The following is a 14,123-nucleotide window of genomic DNA, read 5'->3' as shown; positions in this document are numbered from 1 at the left end:
ACAACTAAATCCTGGCTGATGAGTCCACTTACACCATGGAGTAATGGATCGTAATGAGCTTACGAACGACCCCATACAGGAAAATCAGTGAGAGATATTCAGCATGATTTCACTGTAAAGTTTCAGAAACTTTCTCCTCCAAAACCAACAATTTTACAGTGAAAAAAAAAAAGCTCTTTCCAACTGATTGCATAAAAGATAAGCCCCACTGAGGACGACCACCAACACGACTGGAAACGTGTGTGGAGGTTGCAGTGTCTCTCGAACTTTCGATAAAAAGAGTTCTTTTGTATGCGGTCACATGAATTAGGTGTTCTATACTCGACAATACAAAAAACATATTTAAAAAACGTTTGCAGTAAAAGCAATTTATACCTTCGTTTGTAAACGAATTGAGTGATAGTGACATGCAAAATCGTCATTAGGCATGTGGGCGAATGCTCAATGCCTGTACAACTCTTCCTTCGAGGAGGAAGTATTTTTTCTCGGATAAGTGTGCAATATATCGCAGTGCAAAAGCTAGAAACGTTTATTTCTGGAGTAAAGAAAACCCACATTTTTATGAAGAAATAACGCAACCCACCCACCACATGTCCATCTGGGCTGCAATGTCTGCAACCACTTCGTAGGTCCATAGTTCCTTGACGGTACTGGGAATCACATTGCGTACCTCACCATGTTACGTGCTTGGTTTATTCCAAATCTGCAAGATCAAGGACTGGTCGCTCGTTGATTAATTGAGTTGATTTTATGTTTAACGTCCCGTTCAGCAGCGAGGCTATATGAGACGTGGACCTACTGATTAACGTGGAATCCGAACCACATGAGCTCCTCCGGGAATCGAACCCGGGTCTCCCACGCCAAAGGCGCGTATGCTAACCGCTTAGCCACGAAGGAGCTCGACTGGTCGCTCGTGTAAGGTTCCAGCAGGATGCAGGACCAGTACATTATGCTATTGCCTTTAGAGAATTTCTCAATGAGGTATTTCCTGATAAATTGATTGGACGTGATTCTGTCCATTCTCCTGCACCTTTGGAGTAACCACCCCGAAATCCTGATTTGTCATCTTGCGACAATGCATTATGGGGTTCATAAAACAAAGTTGCTGCCACACGTTACGATACACTTGAGGAACTTTTACTGCATTTACTGCCATCACGCCAGCAATGTTGAGAAGAATTTGACATCGTACATAGAGGAGAATCATACTGTTACGAAAAATATAGTGCACACACAGACACTCTGGAAAATAGTAAGAAACAGTTACACTACCTCAAAGTTGTCCCCTACCATGATCCCATATTAATATTTCTGGGCTTCCGGCATCTATGGCCATTTAGCTCGTCACGTATGAGGGATGATGTGCCCCGGCGAGCACTTTATCCGGGGAAAGGGAAGCAGCCTAGAATCTATACCTTAGGCACCACTCCGGCATTTGCGTGGTGTGACTGAGGAAAATCCAGGAAAACCTAATTCAGGATGGCTGGCCTGAAAAAGCTTTTTACACTCTTTCGACTGAGAGCCCTACATTAATACAATACGACCATCTATGAATATGTGGACACGCGATAGCGTATAACGGGATTGTGATCACTTTGTACAATAATATAACACTATCATTTCAACTTAATAAAACATTGACACGCCTACAAAGATATCATTATCGTAAGTGAATAGATATCCAGACTTCCTTAATTTGAAGTTTCTTAAGAAGACCTACGAAATTTGCCAAGATTAATAGATTCTGCTCAAGATAGTAAAGATGATAATGCGAAGCGTACATGTTCATTAAGATTATGCAACCGGTAACTTAAAAGTGCTTTGAAGATTGCATAACATTGTAGAAAATAGTGTGGCTATGCGAAACGTTTATTTATGAATGAGTGGGATGTCGTCACCTTTCTTTATCTATTGCAAAAATAAATAAATAAATAAAATATTAAAAAAACTGCTTTCATTCAAGAGTTGTGTGGATGGACGGACGGATGTAGTAACCTTTCAAATTTGTTAAGTCCCACTGCGTGATTTTAGTAAATGAAAATACAGAAAAACTTGCATGAATATATTGATGATAGGTCCGTTCATTCGTACACATATTTCTCTACTTTGATTATTACTAACTTGTAAGAACAGCCATAATTGCTAAATAGGGTCATGACAGTTTACTCAAACAGTGAGTAAAAATATGAATGACTTGTAAGAGTACTTGAAAACAAAACTTACAGATATAATGTACAATCGCAAGCTGTATCTGAGTCTAATAACCCAAGAGAACAGCAGCTTGTCACGCAATTTACTGAACACCGCTAAAGAAATTTTGAAAATAATAATAATTATACATACCTTGACCATCATTGCATACGTTTATGGGTTCGAAAGTTCAAGTTTGATGTCCGATTTTGTGTACGTTCCCTGGAAAGTGAAAAATGGCAGAGCAGCAGCTAATAGTGTTATTAATATTGTGTGACGCCCTCCTTTATTCTCAATGATGTAATGCTAATTTTTTAGGTGGGTATACGCCGCTGGTGGGTATACACATCGTCACATTTTAGGTGGATATACACATCGTCACACACATACACATTGTATATATATATATATATATATATATATATATATATATATATATACACACCGAGTGTTACAATACTATTAGTCTTTGCACTATTAAGATTTAAAGTTCAAAGTTCATAAGAAAGTTATGAAATATCCTTGCTTATAGGCAACTTACACTGGCTCTCTGCGCGTATCAGTTGCGTAACAAGCAGGATATGTATATGAAGTAACAACAGAAGTTTGAATGGAGAACTATGTTTTGGAGAACAGTTACCGAACCACTTAATCTATCAACCAGAGACTACGAAAAATATTACCTATAATGTTATAGATTAATTTAAGACCTTATTTATCTCTCTACGTTAAGCAGGTCAGGCTGTAGAAGTGGTTGTACCTGTATGGCTGATAACTATAAGAAGAAAAAAATGACTTGGACCAATGTTGTTTCTGCCACCTTGCTCATTCCTTTGATATGACACTTTCAAAGGATGTATTTAATGTACACAGAAATATACATATGTCGTTTGAGTTAAAATATTGAGTACATTTGGAGTAATTTAAGACCCGTAAGTAAATTAGTATCCGTATTAATACTAATGTCGGCCTTATTGCTGTTGGTACTTAGGCTATTATGTCACTCAACTATTCAATTAAAACAATGACAGCTATGTCTCAATGAGCAAATAATTAATGACTTGAAGCGTTAATAGCTAAGTATAAAGAATAGACAAATAAACAATACAATACTAAGACAAGCTGTTTTCATGAACTACCACACCTAGAAATTAGAATTTTATATGACTCGGAAAGGCAGAAATAAAGTTAGGTTATACCACTGTCATAAGTTCAAATCTAGTCTGTGTAGCCTTCTTTTGCTGTTTTAAATGCATTACGAAGGTTCCGGGATTCCACCTTAAAAGGCAGGACAATATTTCATACAATCACGGTGTTGAAAACTGACGCTAAACTTCAACAAATTCGTATAAAGGGGCGGCTCTCGAGGGAAGTCACATCGGGTCTATGCCAATTTCAAGACAAATTTAGTATCGAACAAACAATAGAAGAATTGAACTCATGGCTTGAAAATAATAAATTAAAATTAAATACCGATAAAATTACAGTAATAAACTTTCATCACTCTCGAAATACAAATGTAAATAATCCAACCATATCTATTAAAAATAAATTTATAGATAACGTTAAAGCAACGAAATTTCTAGGACTCTGGGTAAGTGATACACTAACGTGGGATAGGCACGTATCTATACTCAAAAAGAAACTTTGTAAAGTGCACTATGCCTTAAAAAGTGTGAAAACATCATTCAACATATCAGAATTAAAAGTAATTTATCATAGTCAGTTTGAGAGTCTACTTACGTATGGAATAGTACACTGGGGAAACGCAGCAGAAAGTTAGACAATTTTTAAGATTCAAAAATGGGTACTGAGAACAATGAAAGGTACAAAATCAAGAGTATCACGCAAAAGAATATTCCGTGAACTTAAAATTCTCCCACTGCCTTGCCTTTATATACAGTAAAACCTGCCTTCAACGGACCCTTTATTAAGCGGAAAACTGTCTTAAACGGAAATATTTCATGGTCCCATGAATTTTGGAGTAAAAAAACGTGTAAAAGTCCCCTCATTAAGCGGAAACTGCGTTATACGGATAACGGAAAGCAAAATAGACCTTTAACGGAAAATTCTGTGTTTCAGATTACTTTAAGACATCCTCTGAGAGGGCGAACATATACATTAAACTGTCTGCGATAAATTTTTCGTTTTTTTGGTCAATCTTGTGGACAGTGTTGACCTTTGACAATCACTACTGATATTCAACTTCCACAAGCTTCGGCAAGTCCTACGGAGCATGTCAGCTGTCAGTCTTCTTTATGTCGGCGTACTTCTGTTCCGTTTGTGTAACGAGTAGCGACAGCCAACAAAAATGAGGAGGAAACTGACAAAACAAGGTTCTGGAAAAAAGAAATTGAAGCAACAAAGCAGAAGTTATATATCTCTATCACGTGTCGTGAAAACAGGGAGGAAAGAGTTCAAGAGGACTTTCATAATTCCAGAGAAAGCTTTTCTGTTTCCAGAAGTATACCGCAGCCAAGCAGCAATGTATACAGAAAATCCTGCTTGACTACTGTGAAAAATAAAGAAAATATGTGCATAGCATATTTTGTGCTCATTTTAAGTTTTTTTTTGTGTGTGTGTGTATCCGTAGGAAAAAGAAGTACTAATAATTGAACAGGTTATGTACACCAATATATTTTCTCAGTATGTCCGTTATAAGCATTTATATTTTCTTTACCTTCATTAAGCGGAAACCTGACTTTAACGGAAATTTTCGCGAGTCCCACTGGATTCCGCTGAAGACAGGTTTCACTGTATTACGAACGGCAATCTTTATAAGAAAACACCTGAAACCGTCTCTTAAATGCAACAGTGACATTCATACATACAATACCAGAAACAAAAGTGATTTTGCAATTCCCATTCATAATACAGCATTTTACCAAAAAGGTCCAAAATATACAGGAATACTAATTTATAACAGCTTACCCATCAACATAAGAAACTCAAAATCTGATCACCTTTTTAAACAAAGACTAGCAAAGTACCTACAAGAGCACTGCTTTTATACTGTCACGGAATTTTATGAACATGCTCAAGCTAGAAACTTGTAGTTGTATGAATCAATAGGAAGGTATTTTATTATTACATGAGTAGTCATACTTATTTATATATTATTATAATCAAATGTCTTCAATACGTGTTTCCTAAATATCAAATGAAGATAGCATAATGTAAAGAAAAAAAAACTAGATTCTCGCACTATGAATAAAACCAGGTAGATGAATAGATAAGATATGGTATTTCTATGTATATATATGTATCATGTTGTAAGACTAATGTGATGTATAAGGAACTATAGTACTAATTTATTACATAGACAATAATAGAATTTGACATGTTCTATACCGCATGTACAAATATACAATACTGTGGTCTCCTGAACGCTAAATAAATAAATAAATAATGTTATTGCTGTTAGATATGGCCAATGAGCAATAACATATAAAATGGCCAATGAGCTGTATCTGATGATTGTTAAATAAATAAAATAAATACGCACCCTGGAAAAAAGGAAAAATAGATAAAGACAAAAAATACTCTCCTCCTAAAGTATTTCGTAAAAGAATCGGGTTTTGGTAGGTATATAAAAAAAATACTCAAAGGTGCACACAATCCGTATGCAAAATTTTAATCTTAATATCATGAAAACTAAGTTTTTTTAAAATTTTCCTAAAGAAAAAAGTCACCCCTCCCCCCTCACTTGGCACCGCCAAGTTTACTATCTGATTCCAAAACGCACCTGGGGTGCTCTTTGGTCCATGCTTGACTTGACCAATAAAAAAAAAAAAAAATGGTTCAATACGTGTTATATGAGCTCAATAAGCGTTTAAACACAACACTATTCCATGGTACTGATTCATACCATAAATCCCCAAAGGGTTAAACAGTACTAAGCAAATATTTTCGAAGTGACGGCTGTATCAAAATGATCAAAGACTGCTGTGACCAAGGATATTATAAATAGTGGATCTGCTCATATGTATTGTCATCCTATTAAATCGATGAAGCCAAAAAAACAACCGAGTATCGGCACGTCTGATTGGCTACTTTCGTTTCCGCCACGATTGTTGGCTCAAAACATTGCGATCCAATTGGGTGGAGTGGGCAGAGTAGGGATGGCGAAACTATGACGTATGGCTTCAAGATTTTTTTGTAAGGGTAGATCCTCTATTTTATAAGATCCTTGGCTGTGACATGCTCATACGCTACAAGTCTTTCCTGACTTTTGTTTTGTACCCCTTCCTGTTAACAAACTTTCTTCAATTTTCTTTTCTTTTTTTAAAAAAAAATGAAACAACGAAAAAAAATTTTATTTTTACCCCGTCTTTTTTTTTAGGGGGGGGGGTCAGTAGGTTGAGGAAAAGCTACTACTCTTAGCTGCTACGTATGTATCGAAATCAATCGCTTCTTTCTTTGATGTCAATTGCTGCTATAAATGAGCAGTACTAATCCGAGGTTCGCTGTTGTATTTGGTGGTATTGGGAACGACGGTGAATGCTTCAAACTAGACCGACGACAGGTCATATGTTTTGTTATTCTTGTGGAAGCCAACGATTTCTTGCCGCAAATATATTGATTTAATTTCGTCTTAACTCTAAAGTAAAGACCACATTTTTTTCGGAACCTCCTTCCACGATTAAAAAAGGAACTGGTTCCATCCCATATTGCCTTGCTCAAATTTTATCCAATCGACAGACTTTGAATTGAATTTGGAATTTGGAAGGTAGGGACAATGCATGAGACATCTTGAGGAAAAATCACTGCATGTTCAGAGCGCTGTTTTCCATTATAGAAGAGATTCTCAGAAAATTTGATTCCCACGCCCCGAAAACGCAAATATTTTAAAAGAATTTAGACATCATTCACGGTAACAGCCTGACCACCAGCTGTTTATTTATTTTTTTTTTTGTTTTGTTTTGTTTTGAAATAAAGTACATGAAAAGCAGTTGTTGTTTGTTCCAATGAATTGAGAAATGAAATGAAATTTTTGAGTTTTACGTCCCACGGTTATGCCGGTTAGGCTAAAGGAGACGGTGATGATGAGTAATGAATGAAATGGTGGAATGAAGAAAGTGGGAGGAAACGGGAGAACCCCGAGAAAACCCACGCACACGGTGTTTGTCCACCACAAAGTTCACTTGGCGGGAGCAGGGTTTGAACCCGAGACCCCTAGCACCAGAGGTGAACGCTCTACCACTGAGCCACCGCGGCCCCCCTCCAATGAATTGAGTATACTATTGATCGAATGTAGCATATACCCACGTACTTCCTAAATTTTAGGTGACTATACAATAGTTTTCAAAAATTAGAGGTGGGAATAAGCCGTATACCCTCCATTACATCTCTGTTTATTCTGAAACCCCTGAGATTATGTCTGAATTCAATATTTGTTTGGAGTAGAGAGACATTTCAACTCTTATCCCTCTGTAATTTCGTGAGAAGAAATATTGTAAGTATATTTGTAAATTTTCTTCCGTCAATTGTGACAGGAAAGTTTTAATGATCTAAATTATTTTACCTGATACTACTAGTAAAAAGTTTCAAAATTTCTTTACCTACAAAAACTTTAGTTTCCCCTTACTATTCGTACTTTATCTATTCGTAGTATCTGATTCTCCCCCCTCCCCCTTTCCGCCCCGAAGCAAAACCTGAAATGACTTTACTGATATAAATATGTTAAGGAATCGCGGTAGCATAGTCAGTGAGGCGTCCACTTACGAACTGGATTGCCTGGACACGACCTTATTGTGTCCTAGGATTGCTTTCTCGATTCACTTTTGTTTCTGTGTGTCACAGTGATTCACTAAACCTCTATAAAATGGATACCTGGAGTAACCAATGTTATAAAGGTATTTGAAGTACGCTATTGACTAAATTACCTCCTCTAAGTATTCTCACAGGAGATAATTGACAAAATAGTTGACACTGGGAAACTCTATGGAACGGAAATCAACATAGAAAAATCAAGTCATGAGAATATTTCCTGGAAACGCGCCCTTATGGAGAGTACAAGAAAGAGAACTTGAAGAGGGCAATCACTTCAAGTATGTGGGAAATATTTTGACGAGAGACACTTGCTGTATCAAAGGGATCAGGTGAAGAATTGCTATAGCCAAAGAAGTATTCAAGAAGAAAAGACCACTCTTAACACTAGCAGGCTTAATATTGGACAAAGGAAGAAATTGGTCAAGTAAAGTATTGGACTTTATTGTTCAGAGACTTGAACATTACGGAAGTTAGAGAAGAAATATTTTGAGAGATTCAAAATGCGGTGTTGGAGGAAGAGGAGATGGACAGAGTAACAAACGAAGATGTTTTAAAACGGATGCGAGAGAAGAGGACGCTTCTAGCCAGTATCCTGCATAGGAAGGCCAATTGGATTGGACAGATCTTGCGAAGAAATTGTCTTCTCCATACCACCATAGAAGCGAAGATGGAAGGAAAGCGAGGAATAGGAAGAACACAACAACTGATCAATAATTTGAAAAATAGGAGAAAATATAGGGAGTTAAAAGAGGAAGCTGAAAATCGAGAAATGTGGAAGAAACCTTTCCAGGCCCAAAACTAAAATTTAAAAAACTCATTAGTCCCAGGACCTGCTGAAAGGCAGAATACTTATTAAATATTCTTAGCAAAATCTGTAAAAAAAGACTGCTTGGAAAATTGATTCTAACGTGCAAAAATAAATTTTATGAGCTGGAATACCATTTAATCCATTTTTATAATTTAAATTATTAGTCAGGAAAAATATTATCCTACCTTACTTAAATGTCCAGTTGATATCAGATTCATATTAACGAGGTTATGATCACAATTGTTTTCAACATCGCAAATTGTATATGGGCATAAATAGTGATAACTTTATATTGAAGATTTAGGAAGCAATCGCGCTTTGTATCTCGTTTAAGAGTACTTCTATATATCAGTTATACTTTATGTACTTATTTATTTTCAATTTTTTAATCTGAAATTTTTAAATTTTCTGCAATCATAAGTATTAGGAATAATTTTAAACGTTCTTTATATCTTATCCTACTACTTTGCATTTCCTGTGCAAAGTTCTTGTTTTATGTGTATTGAACTACAGTGGACTCTTTTTAATTCGAAGTCCAAGGCGACACGAAAAAACTTCGAATTATCCAAAATTCGAATTATCCAACAACAATCATTTTCAAATATATAACAACAAAGAAACTAAAGTACTGTGCATCAAAAACATATTCATATGGTGTAGACTTTACCTTTAAAGCAGCTTATTTTTTGCGTAATCGAATACCGCAAACTAACAAACGACATTGACTCCACATAATTCAAACTACGTGTACAATGGAAAATATATTTACGTACAACACTACAACATACATTGAATAGCCCAAACAATTAAACACCAGTAACAATTTGAATATTCTGTTTTCACTTTTAAGAAGTCGTAAATCTCATTTGCTTAAATTTGATTGTTTCTGTACGGTCAATAAATCTTGAATTTCATGTATTGCGAGGAATACGATATTAATAACATTTGGCTGACTTTATCAATAATTCATCTTAAATTTTCAACCAATTCTGAAACAAGATGAGATTGACACACGTTCCCTATCTTTACTTCTTTCCCAACTCACCTTAATCTTTATCATTACATAAATTTTCTATTTATCTTTTGTATTACTCTTCCCTATGGCTGCATCTGAATAACTGAAAACACGTTAAAACTGTATTTCTCTGTTTACATCTGTCCAACATTAAAAATTTTCAACTGTATTTACTTCGAATTATCCAAAACATAGATTCAAAAGTTCGATTTATCCACGATTTTTTACTATTGTTTTCAATACAGTTTTCAAGGGGAATGGACTTCTGTTCGAATTATCCAAGTTCGAATTAACGAGACTCCACTGTATTTTATATTCTTTATGAAACAGCCTGGAAGGTTGAACAACATTTAGAAAAAAAAAGTCAAGTCAATTCATAATGCCTTTTTTCTTGCTTACGTGAACTTTTTTTTTTTTTTTTTTTTTCATTTTCTACCGTATGATTTATGAACTCACTTAAGAGTTTGCAGTTTGGACTGTTGCAAGGTTCCTATGCACACTTTAGGATGCACAAATCCTCGAGCTGTCATGTCATAAGGAACTATAGGGGAGTCAGCAAGAGAAGGTCTCCGACAGGTCGCAGCGACGTTGCCACTACTCGCGTGTCAAGGCTTTTTTCGGTGCATCTATAATAGCAATTTAATTAATGGTGTAAAACAGAGTGACCGTGGTTGGTAACAGTAATACTAAAGTAGAGGCTGCATTGTCCCTCCGCATGTGGTAAGAAATGTCAGAGATTATTTCTTATTGGCCTTGTTATAGTGCGTTAATTTTGAATAGATATTTCAACAAAGCAATACACAGCCACCAAGATTTTGTCTTTTTAAGCGCATACTTCATTTATGTGCTATTTTTTTCTTTTAATAAACATTATTTAAATTTTCTCCGTGCAGACTGTCGGCTTAAACCCTTCCTACCAGCTAGTAAAGTTTAGTTTATAGCATCATCATAGGTATTCGGTCATTATTAGCAAGTCACTTGTCGCAACTGAGAAGCTTCCATGCTCGGCAATCTTCTGCTAACCTTTTCGTCTGTTTTGATAACGTCCATTAATTCTAGCCTCCTTCGCCCCCTCCTTCTGTTTCCTGTCACGGTATCCTATAGGCACTTCCCTCATAATACCCTCTTTTCAGTAATGTCTCAAATTATTCTTTTTCTTCCACTATTTTTAACAGTCTCGCATTCATTTTCCGCTAGACCCGCTAAGTCTCCATACCCACATTTCGAAAACTTCCAGCCGATTTTCATCATTTTTGCGTAATGTCCACGTTTCTGCCCCATGCAGTACAATACTCTACACAAAGCATTTTCTGAGTTTTTCTTTTTTTTCAACTTTTTATTCAAGGTACCAGAAAATAGACTTGTCTTCCTCCTATAAGCTTCCTTCGCGATTTCTACTGTTACTTTTATTTCACGTTCGCATTTCATATCATCACTAATAGTAGTACTTAAATATCGAAATCTAGCAACTTGTTCTATTTACCTTTTCCCCCCCTTAATTCTATATTTGACACCGATCTTTTCCTTCTAACCACCAGGGCTTTTGTCTTTCTAACAGTTATTTTCATTCCACATTCTTCACAACTCTTCGCCAAGTTTTCTAACATTTTATTGATTTTCTTTTCAGATCCCGCCACATCATTCTAGCTCTTACTGAACTGCCTTCTTCATATCGTAAGCTCTTTTTCACTATCTCTTCTAGATAGATATTAAATAATATTAGCGACAGACAGCATCCCTGTCGCACTCCCCTTGCAACTGCACCCTCATATGTCATTTCCTCCCCTATTTTAACACTTACTCGTTGGTTTATTTACGTTTCATATGAGTTTGATCTTTCAATTCCATTCGAATCTTCTTTAGAACTCCCTTTTCTAGATCAGTAAATACAACTTACACTTGTTTTCCTATTTCTATAAATCTTTTACTGGTTACCGATAAAAATTGAATTACATCTCTTGTGCCCTTACCTCTCCTGAGCCTGAATTGTTCCTTCTCAACTGTTTCATTTGTTCTTTCATACAACCTTCAGTTCAGCATTCGAAGCGAAATTTTTTGCTGGAATGCGAAACGAGACTAACGGTTCTGTAATCTTCACATCTTTCCTGGTTCAATTTCTTAGCCATCGTTACCATGATCGTTTAGTTTATAAGCAATACGTAACGGCGTATATATCTTAATTAATATGTGCAGTAAAGATAGAAGTAAGGAAAATGCATATGAGCTAGCTTCGTTGTATGCAACTGTGTTCACCGGGCGACGTCACACTTAACTCTGTAAAGTTCACCTCTATGTTTATCGCAGTATGTTTTTACTTTAGGTGCCTTCCATTTCAACTCAGGCAAAAAAATATAAAATTGTACCATCACCATCTCAGATATTGTTGAAACTTTTTTATAGCAACTAGACATGTTTTTAAGAGACCCATATTTTTTTGTTTTGTCGAAAAAAATTTTCTCGCCAAGTAATGGGCCATCAAAGACGGGCTGTACAATTTATGAATTGTAGAAGACATGGAAAATGGTCAATTTCGGAGCCTCACCATTCGGCTATGGAGACAGGTAGAGTTATAATTCTTGTTGTGGTATGTACATAGGGATATAAATAAACTATATTTTATTATAGTTTGGTTTGCGCATGCGTATCTTTTTGTACATAAATTAACAAATGAACGTCAATTTATCTGAAAAGTCGAAGTTTGCGAATTTTTTTCGAGCACTTCCGGTTCGAATTTTAAAATTCTGTTTTCACGGTTGGTAAGACCTAGTTACCCGCTTTCCGAAAAAAATTTTGTATCGCTTCTGTGGTCAACAGTTTTGTCGCAAAAAATTCGAGAAATTGTAAAATTTTCAAAAATCGCCATTTTTGGGCGCCATTTTCTCGAAAACACCATTTTTTAAAATTCTGAAATTTTGTCAGATGGTTCAAATTTACCTGAATAATAAACACACCAAATATCATTCTCGACCAATGCTTCATGGATTAACTGCAGCCTTTTAAAGTTAGCGAAGTTTCGCTAATTTTGATGTCACAGTTAGCAACACTGGGAACAATGAAAGTGCAATGATTTGATGATGTTTGTGGTTCACATTCATTAAATGAAGAATAAATGGTTTTCTTGGCTGTTTTTTTTATTTTGATTAAAAAGGCTCTCTGAAACAGTAAAATGAGCCTCCCTCTACTCCTCCGTTTTCTTAAACTGAAGTAATCTGAGGTGGAAATTACGATTACGAAACACACAAATTTCAAGTTCACTTACTTAAAATGGTCTTCGGAAACAAAATTTCACTTTTTTTTTTTTTTACACGGACCAATCATTTGCTTGGTTGTTTTCTTCTTTGCTAATAGCATGTAACCGTGCAGATGCTCCAATAGATGCTGGTTCACTCATAACTCATCCAGGAGTGGATCTGGGGGGACAATTTCCGCCCCCCCCCCCAAGAAGAAGAAACTTTCTTATTTATATATAAATAAAACCCATCCTAGAGTTTGGAGCTCTTAAAAGTAGCTCTAAGTAGCAGTATTACAATCCCCCCCCCCCAGAAGTCCGTCCTGGATCCGCCCCTGCGTAGCACATTGTCGATAGTCACAAAATACTTATTTTCACTTCTCTTATGCTCTTCTGGAAACCTGTACCCTGCTGAAGGTTCATGTGGAAGCATAAACAGCACTTAAACTTAACGTAATTCATGATTTATTCATAATATTTCTGCTACGCACCTCTGGTTATCATACATATATGTATATAACAAAAGTTCCTTTTTGCAGATTTCTTAAATCTACACTTTGAATTGCAAAAGTTCGATTTTGGGGGAAGTATGAAGTTAGTTCATGGTGACCCGTTACTGCCATAAAAACTTCGCAATTTTCCGAAAGCCAAACATAACTTCTTGAATACCAGTTACCGGTCGCATACTTTCCCTTTTTCTTCCGGAAGTCGTCGAATTCAGTTCCAGGTAACAAAACGAGAGTAATACCCGGAGTTTGTACTTGCACTATACTCACGAATTCTCCTGCGGTTTTAGTGGGGACGCGATGGCTCAGTGGCAGAGCGTTCATTTCCGGTGCTTGGGGTCCCTGGTTCAATCCCAGCTCGTGCCGTTCTGCATTCCACCGTTTCGATTTTTTTTTAACTTTTTGTCATTTTTCGATCACTGTAATGACATCGCACTTAATTAAGACTTTGTCTGGAGCATTCCAAATCATACTGAGGTAATAGTTTAGGCCTTTTATGGATCATCAGAATTCATTGGATGGCCATTTCAAGTAAACTTAAAATTTGTGTGTTTCGTAATCGTAATTTCCACCTCAGATTACTTCAGTTTAAGAAAACGGAGG

This window comes from Thermobia domestica, chromosome 17 (assembly GCF_964235325.1).
Source record: "Thermobia domestica chromosome 17, izTheDome1.hap1.1, whole genome shotgun sequence".
In the NCBI taxonomy this organism is placed as follows: Eukaryota; Metazoa; Arthropoda; class Insecta; order Zygentoma; family Lepismatidae; genus Thermobia; species Thermobia domestica.
The sequence above is the reverse complement of the archived record's forward strand: the minus strand, read 5'-3'. Positions refer to the sequence as shown.